General features: G+C 45.1%; 1 protein-coding gene across 1 annotated transcript in view; it reads right to left on the bottom strand.

Annotated features, from left to right (window-relative positions):
• Window positions 1-20429, bottom strand: part of LOC138540371 (putative ferric-chelate reductase 1) — a 1004090-nt gene extending 983661 nt beyond the window's left edge. The window contains exon 1 of the mRNA XM_069641679.1: window positions 20297-20429. The gene's annotated coding sequence lies outside the window, so the exon portion shown is untranslated. The remainder of the gene's footprint in view (window positions 1-20296) is intronic.
• Between the last annotated feature and the right edge of the window lie 1095 nt (window positions 20430-21524).

Here is a 21524-nt window from a genome sequence, read left to right as displayed (position 1 = left end):
AATGCAATAAAGCTGTTAAGCCCTAAGAACATGGTACTCTGCACAGCAGAACCCAATCCCTGGGATGGGTGCTGCACTACTACAATGGCCACTGAATTGTGTGACGATATGGACTGTGCCAAGATCGTTCATGCATTACTGGCCAGTGATTTGAGCTGTGACCCTTTGGCAAGGTGTGGTATTTCTGACCTCAGGCAATTTTACTGGATTGAAAAACTAACGATGTTCAGAAACGCCAGCTCTCAGGCACTTGTTTTGGAATTAGCATGGACTGAGCTACTGAAGACGGAGACTGGGTTTCCTCTTGTGAAGGGAAAGACTTCCGGCTTGCCGCATGGTTGCCTCTTGGAGAGTCCCTGAAACTCAACAAGTACTTTGTTGCTTCTTCATCTTTCAACTGTATTGTGCTTTGCTGGTAGAGTGTTGCTAACTTGATGAAACCCTCAGCCTGCTATTCAGCAGCTGCCCTGAGATGTTTCTAGAACACCTTAGTACTTCTATGGGCACCTGTGATTGAATTATTTGTTCCTCCTGTTTGCTCTGTGCACGTGTTAAGTAATAGGGAAATATATTGTTTACATGTTTCTCTTTGTAATGGTTGGTTTCCATTTGTTTTGTTAACCGTTTTGATACAACATAGCCCTTTGCCAGTGTTGCTTGCTATGCGAAGTACTGATTTAGTGCTTTACAGTAGTTTGAATATTGCAATTAGTGAATTCCCTTAAGCTCTTAAAGGTGTAAGTATCATATAGGTCAAATGATATCTTACATGGTTTGAATATAAATATGCATTGATTGGTTGAAGGCCTGGCGGGGACACCATTCCTGGATTTCTTACAGCAGCCATTTTGTCTTGTGCGTGAAGGTGGATTCTTATATTTCGGAGACCAGTGTGTTGATATGTGGTATTAGGCACGTTATTTTGCCACCTGACCGAGCCTCTTCCATGAACTAGGCAAATAGTGAAGACGCCCAAATTCATTATATGACTTAGTCTGGCCAGGTGGGTTTGTATACAGAGTCATTTACAACATCAGTGTTGATTCTTCATATAGTTGTTGTCAAAGGTTTACGCACAAATAGCGTTCAGGGGGCAAAGGTCATGCCAGTTTAAGTGAAAATCCGGACCCTGCATTCTAGCCCAGGTAATGGATAGCCTTGCCCACTCAACCCGTTACATATAAGGGCCAGTTGTGATTGCGTTTTGGCATGACTTCTAATCCTAGTCCAAGTGTGTCCCCATGTCTATGCTCCCTGTACTTGAATGGGAACATATTCGTTATCTGGTTATCAGATAGTTTTGCTTCATGCCTAGTCTTGGTAATGGTTAATTCATTACTTAAGGTATTTACTTAGCAGAGGCGTGGTCCATACCGCATGCGTGCTTCCATTGACCCATTGCAAGGGTGTGGGCCTTACCGCATGCGTGCCTCCATTGACCTCTTGCAAGGGCGTGGGCCTTACTGCATGTGTGTCTCCATTGCCCCCTTGCAAGGGAGTGGGCCATACTGCATGTGTGTCTCCATTGCCCCCTTGCAGAGGCATAGACCATACCGCATGTGTGCCTCCATTGCCCCCTTGCAGGGGCAAAGGCCATACCGCATGTGTGCCTCCATTGATCCCTTGCAAGGGTGTGGGCCATACCTCATGAGTGCCACCATTGCCCCCTTGCAGAGGCAAAGGCCATACCGCATGTGTGCCTCCATTGCCCCGTTGCAGGGGCGTGGGCCATGCTGCATGCATGCCTCCATTGCCCCTTTGCAGGAGCCTGGGCCATACCGCATGTGTGACTCCATTGTCCTCTTGCAGGGGTGTGGGCTATACCGCATGCATGCCTCCATTACCCCCTTGCAGGGGTGTGGGCCATAGACCATTTGTGCCTCCATTACCCCCTTGCAGGGACGTGGGCCATACCGCACATGTGCCTTCATTGCCCCCTTGCAGGGGCGTGTACTAATACCGCATGTGTGCTTTCATTGACCCCTTTCTGAAATCCATATTTTGGGCAGACGTTCATGTCCTACCTGCATTGGTCAAGGGTGGTTGATCTGGATGTGTATTGATTTTTTGTTTCCTTTTTCCAGCTCATGTTGCTGCGCTGAAATGTTCATTGGTTGCTTTTGAGTTAAAATATATGCTGCGAACTGCCGTGTTGCAATATTATTTAACCTATTACCATTCTTCCATATGTTTTACCTGTGGTACATGCATTGTTATCAGCGTTCTGTATGAGTGTTGATGCCAGTGGCAGACCACTGCAGGCATGCTTGGTGCGGAAAAAGGGAGGCGTGTCCTGAATGCTTGTGTCTGGGTGACTGGCAGCATGAGTAAAACACGGAATGCATGTCAGGGCTGAGTGCTCCAATGGCCTACCTATGTGCATGGCCCAGCTGGTGCCTACTGAATAGATGCCCTTGGTAGCACCTGATGTATAGCTGATGATTTAATGCAAGTTTGCACACCACGCTAATCGAAAGATCTATTGTACAACTGTGCCTGATGGCTAATCTCAAAGTGTTGTCCTTTTTTTATTGGATGCAACTGTTAGGGGCATTTCAGACAGGCTTAAACTGGCCTCTAAGCAATTGCTGAAGGCCTGGCCAAAAGCATCATCCATGTTTGGCAGCTTATAAACTGGCCCACCTAATGACAACTTCATTCCTTCGAGAGTCAAATCTTTAGCATACTTTACTACAGTGGAGATTTCCAGAGAACCATCTGCTATAGTTTGGCCATAAGGTATGATATATTATGGTATCACACTCCTTGGTTAGGGAAAGGCATACAATGTTGTTACTCAACATATGATTGATGGATGCAGAGTGTTTCCCCCTATTGATGGATGCAGAGTGTTTCCTACTTGGCTCAGTTTCAGAGATTGAAGAATAGACCTACATCTAATTAGCTGGGGTGTGCACAAAGGGTTTTGTCATCTGTGCTGTGTGTGGGATTCGAATGTTGGTGGGTTGAGTGGATGGGGACTCCGATCCCTCTGTGGGCATCCTCTACGAGTGCCATCAGATGGCCAACCTATTGATATAATTCTCTAAGGTTGTCTCTGTATTGTAGAAAGACATCCTCACTCTGAGGCCTGGCTTCCCCTCTCAGCCCTTCCTCTTCTGATGTTCTTCAAGGGGTTGTCAAACATCTCTGGAAATGTGAATAAGGATGGTCTGACTCCCCACGAGTAACATGTACTGCAGTCTTTTAAACTCACCCTCATATCCTGAGACTCTCTTAATCAGTACATATGAATATATACAAACACTGTAATGGCAGGATTAGTGTTGTGACAAATTAAAAGAACACCTATCCGATTGTGCATTATGTACTTAGTCATTCCATTATGCAATCCATTCATCAGAGATTGATTTTCAGATATAAATATCTGTGGTCATTCTTATGTTCCTAAAATGCCCTTTGAATTTAAGCAAGCAGCTTGAAAAATTCATTGGTGCTATTGGACCGATTCTCATTTCTCATGGGGGTATTTTGAAATATAAAATAGAAGCAAAATAGAAGGGTAAAAGGCTGCCCACACTGGTACATTCAGAGCATGGGTAGCTCATGAATGCTTTGTTGATAATTGATGCAGTCTTGAACAATATCCTGGCTTGCAGTGGAAGGCAATGCAGTTCTTATAGTATGGGGGTAATTCATTCAAATGTCCCTGCTCCTCTAATAAGACGTCCTGCAGTGTGGTGGACTGCTTTTAGGGGAGCAGAGTGAGCAGCTGGGAGCCCTATCGGGAGAGCATTTCCCCATCGATGTGCGAGACCACAAGGACCTGCACTGCAGTCCTTAAGTCCTGCGGCGAGATGAAGGGTGTGATTTTTCAAAGGGTAGAGATTCTGAGCCAGACTATAGGGCCTTCTTGGCTATGAGTTTCTGGAAGGACAGCCTTTTGTCCTGGAAGGAAGCCGAAGGATTTTGCTGAGCCAGAGAGTGTTGCATCAAATCCTTTAAGGCACATATCATTGAGCCGTTGTTGGACAAGTTGTGTTTTAGTGGGTGGATCAAAGAGGATTAATTCAGTCTTGAATGGGTTTAGTTTGGGGTAGGTAGTTGACATCCTGGACTGGATGATGGCTAGGTAATCATGGAGACACATGATGTACTGCATGCTATTTACTCTCATTTAATCCCGGATTCCCTAAGAGCCACTCCCTCCCTCCACTCCTTCAAAACCAATGTTAAACTCTGGCTACGCAACAACGACTGCTGACGTATAACCCGTGACTGGTTTCTACCCACCATGACACCTGCGTTGTGCTTAACACACCTATGTTAATTCTCTTCTCTGTATACCTCTGCTAATCCCATATGCTGCCGATAACTGCAAATGTAAACCATATATATGCAACCGTAACCTTACCTGTGATGCACATGTACATACTAATGTTAACATTCTACTCTGCATACTACTGTTACTCCTATATGTTGCTTTAATCTGCTAATGTAAATATAAATATAACATTAGATGTAACCGTTGCCACGACTGTAAATGTAACATATTTATGTAACTGTAACCTAAGACTTCATAAGCGCCCAGTTGCCTAACGGCCCGGTGCGCTCTACAAATAAATAAACAATGCAACAATACAAAAATGTACAACTGAGCATCATCTGCATATTGGTGGATGGCTATATTTGAATCTTTGAAGAGAGTGCAAAGGCTCCATGTAAGGGTTAATAAGGATTGGCGAGAGGAGGGTGGGCGTGGCTACAGGGCCATGTGAAGAGACGTGTCTCTGGGGGAGCACCGACTGATCCTGTATAAATCTGCATCAAGGGTGCACATGGAGGTGCCCTCAACTGAAGGAAATATAGGTGCATGAACATGAATATACAGAGCACCCATGCAGAAAGTCTGGAGCTCGCAGAACGTAAGGATTCCATAGTTCGGGAAGAAATGGTGGTCGCGGTGATTGGGGAAAGAAACGATGCAAAATGGCCCAAAAGTGAGAACAAAGGGACCGAGGACGGAGGTCGGACCGCCCAGATGCGTCGCAGGAGAGCGCTGGAGAGGGAGTGAAATGTGACATCCCCGCCGCAGCTCTAATACGCAAGCTTGGGACAACGTTCTGCAACACAATTGACGGACCACGGCCGTGACAGATCAAAGTTCACATATTCCCCGAAATGTAAGCGGGCAGGATGGCAAACTGCTAGACCCCCTTGGCACGGGAGTCGACAAGGGCGGCGGGTGTCCCCGGCTGGAGGCAGAGAGTGAGGAGCGCTCCGTGAAGACCAGAGGGAAAACAGCTGTGTGGCTATCATAGCCCAGGATTACAGCAAACAGACAGATTGTGGCAAGAGCAAGACCAGAGGAAGGGCATAGCGCACTGCTGAGGCAGGGCAATACAGCGCTGTTAAAGGCTGAGCACTCAGGCGGAGTGCAACATTGTTTCACCTTCAACCGCGGCCCACGAGCAGGAAGGGCTAGATAGGCTGTGTGTTGCATGTCACCCCTGTAGGGAGAGATGGTATCTCCCAGTGTGTGTTCCTTGGTCACAAGGGGACCATGTGACCAAGTTAATAAAATGTACAAGCTGCTTCCGGCTCGTCAGTCACACTCCAACTGGCTCCAGTGTTGTTCTTTCTGTGCGCCTGCCTGGCGCACCACCGCGTGGTGTAGGCCCAGGGACAGGGCCCTCCACGAGGCCGGTGCCCCTGCTTGGCAACTCTGACCTCCACTACTGGCTGGCCATGTGAACAGGGCTGTTTGTGGTGACCCCGGCCTGGGTGCCCCCAGAGCCAGGGCCGTCGTGTGCTGGGTTCCCCCAGCCATGGGTGGGGATCCAGTGACCTGGAGCGTGTGGGGTGATCCCCACTGCATCATCGGTGGCGTGAGCGCCGCACAATGGAACCCCGTCGGGTGCTCCCGACATGAGTATGGGGCCTGCCCGGTGACCCGGAGCAGGCCCACAACACCGTGTACAATGAGACAGTAGGACTCCTGGTAACATAACAAAGGAACCACCCGAGGGCACAAACTGCGGAGTGGGACCTGCAAGGCAAGACACAGACCGAAGGGCGGGAGAGTGGAGCCCCACTGCAGCCCCAGTTGGAGTATTCATTATCGTGAAGCCACAACGCCCTGCAGCTCAGCAGGATTGAACCCAGAAACGAACTGTGGCGAGTGGAGAACCGCATCAGATAACGAAGTACAGACAAGACACCACTTATATGACTATCGTGTTCAGCATATGTGAAGCACTGATCCAGGTGCGTAATATACATAAACACCAGGCAACGGGCGCAGTGTACGCTGACAAAGGAGCGTTTGTACACGGATCAAGAGGCTGGGCCAAGTGAGACTGCCCCACGGAAACACCTGGACTTTACAAATATAGTTGGGCTAAGAAGCTCATAGGTAACCAAGGTGGTGGTGCACCAGTGGTACAGGCGGTGCCTGGGCGCACACAGACAGCAAGACAAATGCCAAGGGATCAGTAAAAGTGACATTCTGAGGCTGGTAACATTCTGTTAAGCACCTGAAGGCCTGTGCCACTACTACCACTATTAATATTGACGACATATGGGGCGCCGTAACACATGACATGAAGAGGTGGGGTCCGAGAATGCCCCATACGCCCGCAGCTTGCAGGCAACGAAGGCATTGAAGCCATGAGCCCGTAAGGACCAGGGGACTAGTGGAAATTTGGTGTCAACACCCTAGATCCGGTTCTACCAGAACAAGCACCCAGGAAGACCCTGCTAAAGCAACAAACAACCAGAGACACTAGCGGAGAAGAGGGCCGGAGGGGCCCGAGGACAAGCAATGTCGAGCAGGGCGGCCAAATCGAAGGTGACACAATCTTCACTGGATATTTTCACCAGACCAAACCAGACAGGGGGAAGGGCGAGCCCATTAGAACAGGAGAGGCCGGGGAAGAGTGGTCCACCTAGAGGAGACCAACAGATCTTGGACGCCATTGCCGTGTTGAAAGCAGCATGAGAATCCAAATTAGGAGAATTGAACACCTTCCTAGAAACCAAGATCGATACGGTCAGCGTGGACGTCAACCTCCTAAGGCAAGACGTCAGAGCCCTATGCAGAACGCACAGGAACACTGGAGGCAGAAGTGAATGCAAATACAGAGAGATGCTCAGAAAACACTAAAGAGATCCATACCCTACAACAAAAGGTTAATAATTTGGAAAGCCGAGCAGAGGAGGCGGAGGGAAGAGCTTGATGAAATAACATCCGTATCAAGGGACTTCCTGAAGGAGAAGAGAATCCCGACCCTACAAACTACATCGAGTCCATGTTATTGCAAGAGATCTGTGCAGGGACACTCTCCCAGGGGTTCGTGGTGGAAAGGGTGCACTGGGCCCAGACGAGGAGGCCCCAGCCTGGTGCTCCGCCACAGCCGATTATAGCCAAAATTTTGAGTTATAGAGACAGGGCGAAAATCCTTGATCATTTTCGGAAGGGTGGAACGATTAGCAGGGCTTCAGCGACTATTATGGCGTACCCAGACTACACGTTCGTAGTGCAAAGGCAGAGCTTAAGCTATGTAGCAGTGAAAAGGAGGCTACGAGACTCCGGTCGGACAGCTCTAACCAGCGAAGCTGAAGGTATTCTACAAGTACAAGGCCCTCTTTTCGAATCCCCGGAGGATGCTGCCGCATCGATGGATAGAGTGAACTGCCCAGAAGGTGCAAAAAGCCGGAACAACAGCTGCAGAGGATAAGTGAGCCAGCGTTCCCTTCAAGGAGGGTGGTGAGTGATAATGCGGTAATTGGGGTATTGTAATTGCTGGAAGACAGTTGATCATGCAAAATGTTAGATGCACTGAGATTGAACTACAGGAGCGAAGCCAGAAAGCATGATCTTACCCCCTTTAGGTAGTCTAGTTGGGATACTAATAGCATAGTATCAACCTGCTGCAACCCTTACGCCAGCATTAGCCGGGTAGGGGCCGAGATGCTGGGGAGCCTGAGATCCAGGAATGGAGCTGGGCCACAGTTAGGAGGGGTTTGGGTTAGCGGGATGGTAGATAGGGGGGAGTTCAGTTTAAGGGTAGTTGAGGGGGGAGTGTGGGAAAAGTTGCAGCAGAGTCAACAGTCACAACTTAGCCCATATAGGAAGAAGAAAGGGATGATGGCGGGAGGAGTAGGACAACCAGGACCAAAAAAGGAAGAAGGCAGGGGTGATGGTCAGAGGGGTAGGGTACGGTTGATATGGGGGACTTAAGAAAAGTGACCTGGAATGTACGAGGGCTGAACAGCTATATCAAGCGCAATAAAATTATGATGTACTTGAAAAGACAAAAAAATTGATATAGCACTGTTACAGGAAACCCACTTGACTAAGGAGAAACTAGGAGTGATACAGAAGAAATTCAAAGGGACTATGGTGGCAGTCACATATTCAGTATATGCTAGAGGAGTCCTCACGAGGATAGCACCCCATGTCCCTTTCAAAATATTACAACAGGAAGTAGAGCCAGATGGGAGGATGGTACTGCTGAGAGGGCTGGTGGGCAATAAGGAGGTGAATATTTTTAACATCTACGCCCCAAATAATGACACAGCGCCATATTTTAAAAACCTGTACGCCAAGATCAGCCCATACATAGATGCAACAGTTATAATGGGGGGAGATTTCAATTGCAGACTGGACCCCAGGCTAGAAAGATCTGAAGATAAGATAGTCAAGCTGAATCTGCAGCAAAAGTTCTAGCCTAGCAGGTGCAGGATTTCCATCTAACTGAGATATGGAGAAGGCTTCACATACAACATAGAGGGTAGTCCCATAATTCCACCCCACAAGACCTGCATACCAGGCTAGATTACATCTTTGTTACTAATACCCTGATAGAGGACATAACAAGTGCGGAATACAAGGCAGCAGTTTTATCAGACCACGCAGCGCTGGTGGTGACGTGGCAGAATTCCCAGCCAAGAACGAGGATATCAATGTGCAAGCTTAGAGCTGATGTGCTGAAAGATACCATGTTTAGAGAAGACTTGAGGAAGTCCATAAAGGAGTCCTTTGAACTAAATACAGGTAGCGTGCAGTCGCCCGGCACACTATGGGAGGCATTTAAGGTGGTGGTGAGAGGGGAAGTGCTCTCATAGTCGAAAGGTTTAAAAGGGGGAATAATAAAGGAGATACAACGCACGGAAAGGGTGATTGAGGACAAAATGAGGGAGGAGGTGGATTCCACAGAGAGGACTGAGGCATTATGACAATTACAGGAAAAATGTAAAGACCAATGGGAAAGGTTGTGCAACCTAAACTATAGGAGATATATAGAAAGACAGCATGCAGAAGGTGATAAGCCGGGTAGACGGCTGGCTTGGCTGTGTAAGAGTGAGAGCCCGACACAGGCGATTCGAGAGATACACAGATGTGATGGCACTATAGAGGATACTCACGAGGGGGTGAACAAATGTTTCTTCGATACTATCAGGAACTGTATGCAGAAAAGGTTGAGGAAGAAGAAATAGATATATGGGACGTATTAGAAGAAATCAATCTGCCCAGGCTTGATGAGGCAGACAAAGAGAGATTAGATACACCACTCACATTGGAAGAACTACAACATGTGATCTAGACCCTGCCCACTGGGAAAGCCCCGGGGGCAGATGGCATGCCGAGTGAATTTTATAAAACGTATGTGTCTGACCTACTCCCGCCAATGTTGCCCATATTAAACGAAGCGTTTGACACTGCTAAGCTGCCAGAAACCCTTAGGGAGGCGATTATCATCCCGCTTCTTAAACCAGACAAATCAAGCACTGATTGCGGTTCTAATAGACCGTTGTCGATGCTAAACCAAGATAGCAAGATCCTCACTGCGGTAATGGCCAATAGACTGAAACCAATGATAAACAACCTAATACATCATGACCAGATGGGGTACGCCCCCCACAGGTGCATCTCCGACAACCTCCGGCAGCTACATCATGTTATAGATCAGTCAGAGGGGAGTTCTCGTGAAATAGTGATTGTCTCACTGGATGCTGTTAAGGCCTTTGACTCAGTCAAATGGCCATGGTTGCTGGCAGTCCTGGAGAAATGTGGGATGGGATCAGCATACCTCAGATGGGTTGAACTACTGTACAGCGAACTGGTCGCTCGTGTCTGGACAGGGTCGGTCATCTCTGGAAAGTGGACGCTAGTTAGAGGCACAAGGCAAGGATGCCCCTGGTCTCCAATGCTGGTCATTTTAGCGCTGGAACATCTGGCGGCATATCTGAGGCACTACTACGGCGAGGTGGGTAAAAAAACAGGAGGGGGAAGCATCTGTATCGCTATACGTGGACGAAATGTTGCTGTATTTACAATACCCGGAGGAAACCCTACAATATATCCTGGAGGTGCTAGAAAGTTATGCGATGCTATCGGGTATAACAGTTAACCCGAGGAATTCTGTTGTGTTCCCCCTAAGTAGATATGTGGGAATGCCCCAACATGACTTGCCAGTGCTACAGATTGGGTGGGCCACAGACACCTTTCGATATTTGGGGGTGGATGTGTATCACAACGTAGAGAACACGCACAAAAACAACACTGAGAAAGCAGTAAAGGGGATAGAACAGAGTGTAGAATTCTGGGCGCGGCTGCCCCTGACCATGATGGGAAGGGCGACACTGCTCAAGATGGTAGTACTACCCAGGCTGCTGCACGATTTCGCAAATGTTCCATATATGATTCTCAAACGTTTATTCACCAAAGTGCGGAGCATATGTAGGGGGTTCATCTGGCACAACTCCAGGAATAGAATAGCACTATGGAAATTGCAAAACCTATATGATCAAGCAGGGATTCGATTGCCCAATTTCGAGGTGTACTACTTGGCTAGCCAACTGCAATACGTAGCAAGATGGCTATCCAAGGACACCACACCAGAGACCAGATTGCTAAAGTCGGAATGCGCACCTTATTTCTTGAACTAGTGGATATGGGCAGCCGACCCTCCAAAGGGAAAGAGAGCACCACTGTTAGTCCTGGGAAAGAAGATCTGGCAGAGAGCCTGCAGAACGATGGGGTGCCCGGTGCCATGTTCCCCGCAGGTCCCCCTGGTACAGTGAAAGTTGTTGATGAACAGTTGAGGGGGACCATCAGGGCAAATTGGGAATCAGTGGGAGTAACAACTATAGGAGCTGTATGGCAGGAGGGGGAAAGGATGGAGTTTGATGTGTTGAGTAGAGACACAGGCTTACACAGCGAACAATATATCACATATGCTAGGCTGATGAAATTAGTGAAGAACTCATGGTCTGAGATAGAGCTGGCTCAGCAGCCAGACGCAGCCATAGAAACATTTCAAGCAGTGTCAGAAGGTGGCCATGCGATCTCCTGAATTTATGAAATATTGATGTCTAAGGTTGGCATTGAGGTAGTCCAAATAAGGAGTGACTGGGAAGAGGAAGGGGGTATACTATAAATGATGGACTATGGGTGAGGATGCAGAGGTGTCACAAGAAAGTATCGAGGAATGTTAGACTACAACAGATTCAGTTATATATTACCCACAGGGAATACATGACCCCCAAAGAAATTGCCAAGTTTGCGAATGCAGCTACACAGAAATGTCTGAAATGTGGGGAGGAGAATGCTGGGATAGTACACATGTTCTGGGCATGCCCAGAAATATCAAGATACCGGGGGGAGGTGGCGAACCGGTTGGCTGACAAAGGGATCAGATTAGAAGTGGATTCTCTGTGGGCGTGCATGGTGGGCGGATTTTCACGACCACCCAAACTTAAGCACGTGAGCAAACTCAAAGATTTGGCTTATATTCTAGCGAAGTGCGGGATAGCGATGGGATGGAAGGCAAGCGAGAGACCAAGTGTGGTGGGATCTCTAGAAATGGGCAGATGCTGAAACAGTGGCCTGGAGAGAAGCAGTGTGTAGGGGCGGGGAGGAGGAAGCAGTGTTGCTGACAGCCTGGCTGCACTTGGTGGCATCACTAATGAGCCGGGGTCCTGAAGAACCAGAAGCAAATAGCTCCCTAGGTAGTGAGGAAGGGGCTAGAAAACATGCATTTGAAAATATTGTCTTACTTCAGTTGTATACAGTTGTTGGTTATCTCTAACAACCATGGGCAGATTATGAAAGCTTTGCACTGGTGCAAAAAAGCTAAGCATGTGAATTTTGCACCGATTTTACTGCTTAGATAATTGGGAATGGAGCAAATAGATTTAGTCCCAATTTATATTATCTAAAGATGTTTTCACAACGGCAAAAAGGAAACCGACTGTTTTATTTCCAATGTTTGAAGGGTAGCGTGAAAAGAAATGCAGCAAACTGATTTTTTTCTGTTTTGCAACACGGATAATATAACAAACAGAATTATTTATTTTTGGCCCAGTGCAAATGTTTTTATATAAGACTGATTGTGACAAAACTGTTTGCTCCATTCTATATTATCAAAGCATTTGCTCACTTTTTAGAACTCCTGCAAACGTTAGATAGTCTAACACCTGGGCACAATTCCTGGCACCACTTTCAACTACAATGTAAGTGATGTCACTGGTTCACATGAAACAGGAAAAATCATGTAGAGCCAATAAAGACATTATTTAGGTGTTTAATGTATTGCAGATTGAGCAGCGTCCTTTACAGAGAACAAATTATCATAGCAGAAGCATCAAAAACATAGAAATGTAGGGTGGGTGCTGTCCTATTCAGACTGGATTACGGAAACCACTTTGAGGCTCGTTTTGTACTCAATACAAATTGCAAGTAGGTTGCAGAGGAGCAACTTCATGTCTGTGCAGGAAATTCCACTGGCCTTCTATATATTGGAAGTCGGAGACTGCGCCATGTTTGACTCTAGCAGTTGTGCCAATTCTGAAGCGATTGTTTGACAAAAGGTATCCATTGAGAGGGTATCCGCAAAGAGACGACAATCTGAGGGAGGAACTCCCTGAAGAAATATGAGAAAGAGTGAAAGGGAAGCTGGTGACATCACGGAAGACGAGCGTGACGCACGGATAATACAGGCTAAACAGAATGTGTCAATCTTACAGAAGCTGATGACGAAATGAAGAATCAAGTAACTTTAATATGTGAAAAGAAGATGTGCTTTAGAAAATGCAAGCCGTTCAATGAATGTACAGATGCTGAAACGCAGGTAGACTAAGTGATCCTTGAATCTGGCTATATGTAGTGAGTAGACTGCAGGTGAAGCTGCCATTGTATAGGAGCTGGACATTGGTGTCATGAATTTTAGTAAGCCTGAACCCATGGAGAGGAAAGGCCGGGAATTTTGTCACAGTACGAATAAGCTGAGATCTTGGAAGCCTGGCAGAGCTTTCTGGCCTGGCATCAAAACAGAAGTAGCCAAAGCCAGTTATCTATTCTTGAAAACAATAAACGTTAGAAGTATGAATCATCCCTTATCAAAGGGCAAAGATAGAACACCAATTGTGCCAAGTTTTATTCATTTAAGAAATTTAAATGCTGCAGAAAGGACCAAAATCATGGTCTCCTGTCATGTGAGCCGAGGATGCAAATAGAGTTGAGCTTGGAGTCCAAGAAAAACGATAGTGAAAGCCTGTACTCCCATATTTTTTATCCAAAGAAAAGGATACTTTGCAATGCCAGTTTCATTGACAATCTGCATGGCAGAAGACATGGGTGATGAGAGATGTTGTGCTAATTGGGTGAGGCGGTAAAGTGTAGTCCAACTCCTGGCACCTTGGTATGAGTTTACGTGCTGCTAAATGAACCAAATGTTCCAGACATGACACGAGCGTGCCAACTAATTGTAGAGGGCCATATAATAAAACACCTTATAGATTGAGATCCAACGATATTCTGTGTACTTAATAGTATTGAAGATGACATGTTTTTAGAGGTAGGCATAAGTTATCCACCTGACAGAAGATAGCCAATCACAATCCCAGCCCTTATAGAAAGTATTCTTAGATGTTCCCCTTGAATGTGTCACAATCCCTCTTAGGTTTTCCTTATTTTCCACGTAGTATGACGTCACTGCTGACATATTTTTTGCATAGAAGGATTTTTTTTGTGTGAAATTTGTTGAGAGCTTGAGTGAAAGTCTGTTGATGACCATTGTAACCTCCCTGTTTTAGATCATTCTTAATAAAATAGCAACCTTTGCCATATTCCTGAGTTGATTCGATTATTTGGAATCGGAATTATTCTGTGAATCCCATCATTGCATGCACGTTACTAAAGGTCCTTAAGTTCAAGGGGTCTGCTAACATTTGCACATACATGCTGTTGGATCCTCTACATGCAATTTTACACATTCACAAAGCAGAGAGCAAACTTGAAGAGTGCAACCAGGAGAATTCGGCTGTACTCGTCCAATCTCGGAAATGGCAAGCATTCCAATGTGTGCATAAATAGATATCAAATTACACTTTGCAGGCCGCATTGATTAAGGGATTCCTACTGGAGCGTCCTGTTATTTAGCATGTGCTAAATCGAAGCAGCTTCCCTAAGATTCCACTTGTTTTACATCTATATACAAATCTGATGTTTGGATAAAAACAAAGTGCTCACACAAGATGGGGGGGAGGATGGCATGGTGGAGAGGTTAACTCTGTGCTCCACTTCCGCTTCATGTGAGCATGAAAATTTGTAAGGGCGGAAAATGGAGGAATATAATATGCCCTATTTTTGCGTCACCATGCTCCACTCTGCCCATCATAAAGATACAACATATGCGATTTGGAAGGATTCAACATAAATTAATGACAGTACAATAGGTACATTGTGGTTTTATTTTACACATGTAAATTGCATGTGTTTACAATTTAAGGTTCAGAGTGATCAAATTATTTGCACAAAACCTGGCAATATTTTTTATCAAGTTCCAAAACAAGGAGCAGAATCCAATTTTTCACACTCCAAGGTCATCATCTTCGCCACCTGATCAAAATGATATACTTTTCTACGGGGCTGCAATTAACCCACAGAAGTAGATAGTTTAGATTTTGAAAATAAACTACATATGTTTACTTTGTTTTTAGACAGGCTTTAGTGGATCCACTGGAAACAATATACTCAGTTTAGGACTGAGCTCTCGTCACTTCCCCAACAAAACCTTATTTTTTAGTCATCGCGTGTAAAAAGAAGGTCTATTTCATAAACGTAGACCATGTTCTAATTTTTATTCAATCACATTATTCTACTTACTATAGAATTATAGGTGCAATTATATTAGTTGAGTATAAATTCAGAAAGGATTTGTCTGTATCCTGGCCGAATTGGATGCTCATGCAGGTAGACCTCCAAGAGTAACATCAAAAGGGGGTACATTTCACTAACCCACTGCTACCGATAACACTCAACTGTTAGTAGAGACCCTCAGCACCTACTCATTCCGTTCCATGTGTTTGGATCAACAGTTAGCAAACTTTGCAATGGCAGATTTTTTTAATTGCATTTTTCCCCAAATTCTGAATAACCGGTAGAAATTCCGACTGACCATTTCCAGCCTTTCTACTTTCCACTCCAAATGTTTCAATCTGTTTGTTTTTGAGTGGATTTATTTGGTGGTGGGAAAGGGGTCAAAGTAATGTTGCATTCACTTGGATGGAGACATACTGAGAATTGTGCATGCGTGTAATAGCATCTCCCTCCCATTTTGTGAAACCGCAAATGTACATGGGTAGCTATTGGGACTCATCACGAGTTGGGACTTTGCCCTTAAATGCGGCCGTAGCGCTACTACTGCCACATTTAAGTGTTTTCCCAATCACAAATTGGGTGGTTAGTGTGAGTTTTACCTCCAGCATTTAGCTGTAGGTAAAAATCTCCACTTGCCGCCCATTTTGGCACACAATGGGGAATGGGGAATTTGCGGCTGTACTGCAACTCGTGATCTGACACAATTTGTGCAGGACTGAATTGCGGTAACGCTAATACCGTTGGGAGGAATCCCAGCACAATTATCACCGGAATACCGCCCACCGCATGATGAGGCCCATTATCTTCTTTTTTTCAAAGTGTATTTCCATTCTACAGTCCCCCCACGGTTTTGTGACATTGGTTCCCAGATTTTGATGCAAGTACAAGGAAATATGTACATTTTGTGGCATTCACGCATAATTAAATTAAATTGTTGGAGGTAGCTACTAAAGTTACAGAATTTAATTTCCAAAGCTGCTATTGGGCCTCTGGATTGAAAACAATCTCTCACTAGTGCAGTTATTATCATGGAATGCCCTGCCTCTGATTCTTTGTCAGGAAGTCAATCCACTCCGATTTCGCAAATGCTTGAAGACTGTTCTGTTTATATAAACGTAACTGTCTCCGCCTATTTCTTCTGCGGCACCCTGTGCTTCATGTTTTTGTCTTTAGTCTTTATGTGTGCCCTGATCCCTGCAGGCTTTCGGAGTGGTATAAAGAAATAAATATTACATACATAAATAAATAAATAAAACGGTCATATCCGAAATTGATATAGATGTGTCTGTCACACTCATTTTAATAAGTGTCATATGGGTTGAAAACTACATTTTGTGCCTTCCAGCTTTTTAAAGGATTTTGTGGCACACTTTAAAATAACTCATTTTGTGCAAAATCAGTATAAACTGGACTGTCTGATTTGAATTCTTAATACACACTTTACTCGGATATCAAATTGGCAATTAACAACACACTTCACATCTGAATACATTATATAACCAAGAATCTCTGGTCACAACCCTGCCCTGCAACCTTTTGTCATGATTGCAACTCGTAGCTTGGTATGCTGCCCTGGCAGCTATCAAACATTAAGCATGGAAACTCCTTTGAAGTCCCAGGACCCCATCCTTCCATGCTGCAATGAAATAAAAAAAATGATATGTCATTGCAAGAGCAACCCCCGCTGTTTGAAATGGGTACTCATGTTCTAGCTTAGCCACAGAACACATTTTACCAATACCAGACAGAGTGAAGTTATTCAGTCTGTAGTGTAGATGCAGGGCACAGATCAAAAGCAATTTGAGAAAGGTATACATACCCCAGCGTAGACACAGAATTCAGATTTGTAGCCTCACATAATGCACACATGCTCAAGCATGAATACAGTGGAAGGATGTGAAGCAACAAGGAAGATACACATGACGTAGCATAGAGGATACAGAGTAAAAGCTACCAGAAATTGGACATTTCTCAATATAGAGTGACATTAGAAGAATGCCAGTTTTCAAGTGGTGTTGCCATGAGTGTGCCAAGAAACCCCTGACATTGGGGTTTGCAAAATGCCAAATGTAACTATGATTATACATGAAGAAACACTGTAGCAATTTAAATCATGAGTATGCTTTTTTTTTAAAAGAACTAAATCCGAATTGGGGTAGGACAATTGTGAAATGTAAGGTCTAGCAATTTGGACAGGTTAGCCACTATGAGATTAAATGGGTTGCACTGAATAACCCACTTTGTTAAGTGGTAAAGATTACATGTGTGCCTAGTCTGCGCTTTCTACAATTGATCACACTTTTTTCTAGTCCTTGCCATACAGCAAGGTGCAATTATTTGTTAATGTTTCACTTTCATGAACTAGAATGAATAATCTGTTGTGTAGACCTGATTTGGAAAGTAACCAAATCATATGATCAACCAATATGGCAATATAGAGAAAAAGATCTGTATAGGATATTGATACTTGAACCTGGACGTTTTCAAGTAGCAGCAGACTAATTTGCATTAGCCAAAACTCCTCATCTGGGTTTTACTTTTATATTTTAGGATTTTTAAAAAACTCAACAAAAGAAACTGTGTGATGATGTGCCTGCTTAATTCCCTTTTAACACCTACTTGCAGATCATCCGAAATTATGTGAAGACAATTTTTTAATTGTAGAACATTGCCGTCTATTTTGTGTCAAATAAGCAGACCTGAAAATGTGTCTAGCAGAGGCCACTATGTGCTAAGTGATAATTTATGTGTAGCACAAACCTCACTGTGAAGCAAAGCAGAGCTGTATAAGGGGATACAGTAGGAAGGTACAATGATAGGATGCCCGATAAGGAAAGGCTATTTGGGAGGACCTGGAAGGGAGTGGAGTGAGGTGATACAATGGGTTGAAGATAGAGGAGGCAGGTCAAGGAGGCAAAGACCTGTGACATTTAGCCAGCTTTCACCTGTCTGGAACCCATTACACTCCAATCACCCACAAGAAAAGGAAAATACCATCCAAATATGAGAAGGCAAACCTTTTCATCAAAGACAATATGGTACTGTACAGTGAGATAAGATTATCTCTCCAGGATCAGAGTTTTGTCTGACGGCAAAGCCTTAACAGTTTGTCTTGACTGTATTGAAATTGGCTTTCTAATCACTTCTCCCAACCAGCATGTTCGTCCTCTTTGCAAGTCCTGCAGTATGGGAAATACTGCACCTTTATCGCCAGTTTACTGCACCATTGAATTAGAAGGTCGGAGGTGAAGTGAAGGATTTGCCTCCAGTAAAAAGCAAGAGTCAATCCTCCACTTTACCTTAAAAAAACTGCAGATTTACTGTGGCAGAATTACCAATTACGGTAGATATGCCATTACCCCATCTGTAATGCCATGGTTAATCCATGGGACCGAGTGGTGGTAATGTTAAATGTAAGTCATTTTTGTAGTACAAAATGACTTTGCACTGCAAAATTATACTTTGCACAGTTGCATGAATCAGGGTTTGTGGCGGCACTGCAAAGTCACTTTCAGCAGTGAAAAGTCACTTTGCACTGTGCAATAAATCCATGAATCAGCCACAAGTGTTCACTTTTAACTAGCAGTATTGACAAGTAAAAATTAAATGCTGCCCAAAATGCAAGCATTTCATGCAGTATTTAATTGTAATTGTGAACGCTGCTTACCATGCACACATGGCAACCAGTGTTCACAATTAAAAGAAAATGCAGCTTGGAATGCAAGTATGCCAGGCAGCGTTTACTAACTTTGCACTGCAATAATGCAGGGTAAAAGAGGGCATACACATGGGGTACGCCTTCCGCCCTGCACATTTGCACTCCGTCATGCAAGTTACGACAATTTGGTATTGGGGTCCTGGCTATGTCTGAGTGCAAACATACCCAGTTGCTGCTGTCAAATTATGTTTTGGACCAGTAGGAGCTCCATAATGTGTAAACGGATTGATTGCTCAGGTCATCCCTTATTTGTTAAGAACAGCCAGGAAGCAGGCCAAGAACCTCGGCAGTACACTAAAGAATATCGAGACGTGTCATTTGTATTTTGTGAAATAAGTCCACTGTTGTCTGTAAATCAGCGGTCAGGTGCGGGGACCCCTCAAGGTGCTACTCAGGTCACGTGCAGCTTTTCCCCTCCCGTAAAAATGTCTCTGATGTGGTGGGATAACCTGGACAAACCCAGAACATCTTTAAGATATCACTCTGCAAATCAGGGTTAGTTTTCTAAATACATGTTCACCGCGTTCAGAGATATTTTCACCTAACGCGCGTGCTCTAAATGCCAAACCAAGCACAAGACCAGCCTCCAGCTGCAATATGCAACACTGATTATGTTGTAATTCCTGAGAACCATATCTTCTCATTTACAAGGCTACCTGAGCAAACACGTTGCTGAGTCAGAGCCATTAAGGGCTTAGTAAGGAAAGAGACTTGCTAAGGTATTGCGAGAACGAGAACAGGTAGGGCCAGATTACAGAAACTTTACACCGGTGCAACTTTGCACGATATTAGCACTAGGGCAAAGTTTGTCTGAAAACACTGGGACACATTAGAAAACCATTGCATAATGATAAGTGCAGTTTACCATGGCATAACCACTAGGGCAAACATTGCCCTTCTACAAAAAAGAGAACTCTGTGATGCATTTTTGCACACGGGCAAAGTTTGCCCGTGTGCAAAAATACAGTGAAAATGTAGCTTTTTTGCACTAGGGGAATTGTTGCTCTGTTGCTTGCACCGTGCCAACCTGCATGCATCATGGTGCTATGATTTTCGAATATGTCCCAGTGGTTTTGAAATAGGGCAAACGTTGCCCTAGTGCTTATGCCGTGCAACTTTGCACTTTCGCCGATGCGATGTCTCTGCAACCTGGACCTTGAAGCACATCATTCTTGTGTGCAGGAGAGGCACAACAGGTAGATTTGTACGATCTGAATTCGCTTGACTGTTAAACTCCTTGCAATATAAACTCTGCCATTTCAACAAATAACGGGGCTCATTATGGTCTAGCATGAGGTATAATTTAAATTTGGAGCGGAGTACACCTTTCACATTCAGAATAAAAGAACAACAGAAAGCAAACACGTTACTGTACAATTGCCAAAAGTTTCCTCTTTCTCAGTCGCCGGAGGGTTCTGACAGAAACAGGTGGTTCCTATCTCAAAACGTACCGTCTAATCTTGCTGCCGATTCTGCACAGTCCCGGAGAAGAAAAGCGCCTGGAATGCGCCACCCTGGAGAGATGGGAAGTGGCAGCGCGGCGACTCTTCTCTAACAGTCCATGTGAACAGAGCTGTGAGGCAGCAGGAGGGAGGGCCACAGTGAGGGAGGAGCAGCACTTACACAGTAGAGGCGGATTTAATGGCACGGTGCGGAGGATGAGAATATACCCAACGTGCTCGGGAATGTCTCCACATTTGTGTAATATTTCGCAATTTTCTATTTCTTTTTAGGGCTCTTCCAACCTAAGTATCCCAGCATTCACGATTACATATTAAACAACCATAACAAACGAAGCCATAGGAAGCACCAGGAAGTACATTTAAAATGAGTTGCATTGAAATAGATTAGTATTTCTATTGGTAAGCTATTTCCATGCATGGCTGTCTGAATGATACTCGGTGCTTCATTCGTAAACAAATAAGTACCAGTGCCCACATGTTTTCTAGCGCAACTGCCCCACATAAAGGTGGCAACTCGCCACCCACTTCTGCACCTACAACCTCCCAATAGTGCCATCATGTTTGGTTCCATGGTTGCAACCGCCACCAGCTCACTGGAGCTCATATGTGCACCACCAAAGGCACATGTGTGATTTATAATTACCCATCAAAATAACAGAACATAGTACCTGTGTCTTGGAATGACACCCTGTTAGCAAGGGTGGTGGTGGTGCACATTCCATGTGTGCTCTGTTTAGCGCATGGCTGTGGGCACCCAGGGATTATGGACAGCAGCCGCGAGTGCAGATGTGCACTGTTAGTGTGTGCCACACCTTGGAGTAACGGTCATGCATGCGTGCAAATCGGATTAACATGTGCACAGACATGGGCGTAATTTTAGGGAGGGACGGGGGTGTTTGTCCCCCCCAAATTTCATGGCACACCATTTTGTGCCCATTCATTTGGCTGGAGCACCTTTTCTTCAGATGTCATGTCCCCCCCAACATTTTAAGCAAAGTTACTCCACTGTGCACAGATGAGTTTTGCGCGCACACTACCACAGGAAAGGTGAGATCTGGGATTGTCTGGAATTTTGGACGTTTGTTTGCGTTGCGCGCGCGCATCAAACTGCTGAGATGCTTTCTGTCACCATGGAGGAGGCAGTGTGTTGGCCACATGCTGCCAAGAAAGGGGGGTGGCCATGGCATTATTTTTTTTACTTATCGAGGTAATCATT

Source organism: Ambystoma mexicanum, chromosome 1q (assembly GCF_040938575.1).
Source record: "Ambystoma mexicanum isolate Mex_15411 chromosome 1q, UKY_AmexF1_1, whole genome shotgun sequence".
Taxonomy (NCBI): domain Eukaryota; kingdom Metazoa; phylum Chordata; class Amphibia; order Caudata; family Ambystomatidae; genus Ambystoma; species Ambystoma mexicanum.
Note: the sequence above shows the minus strand (reverse complement) of the source record. Positions and strands in the feature narration are given on the sequence as shown.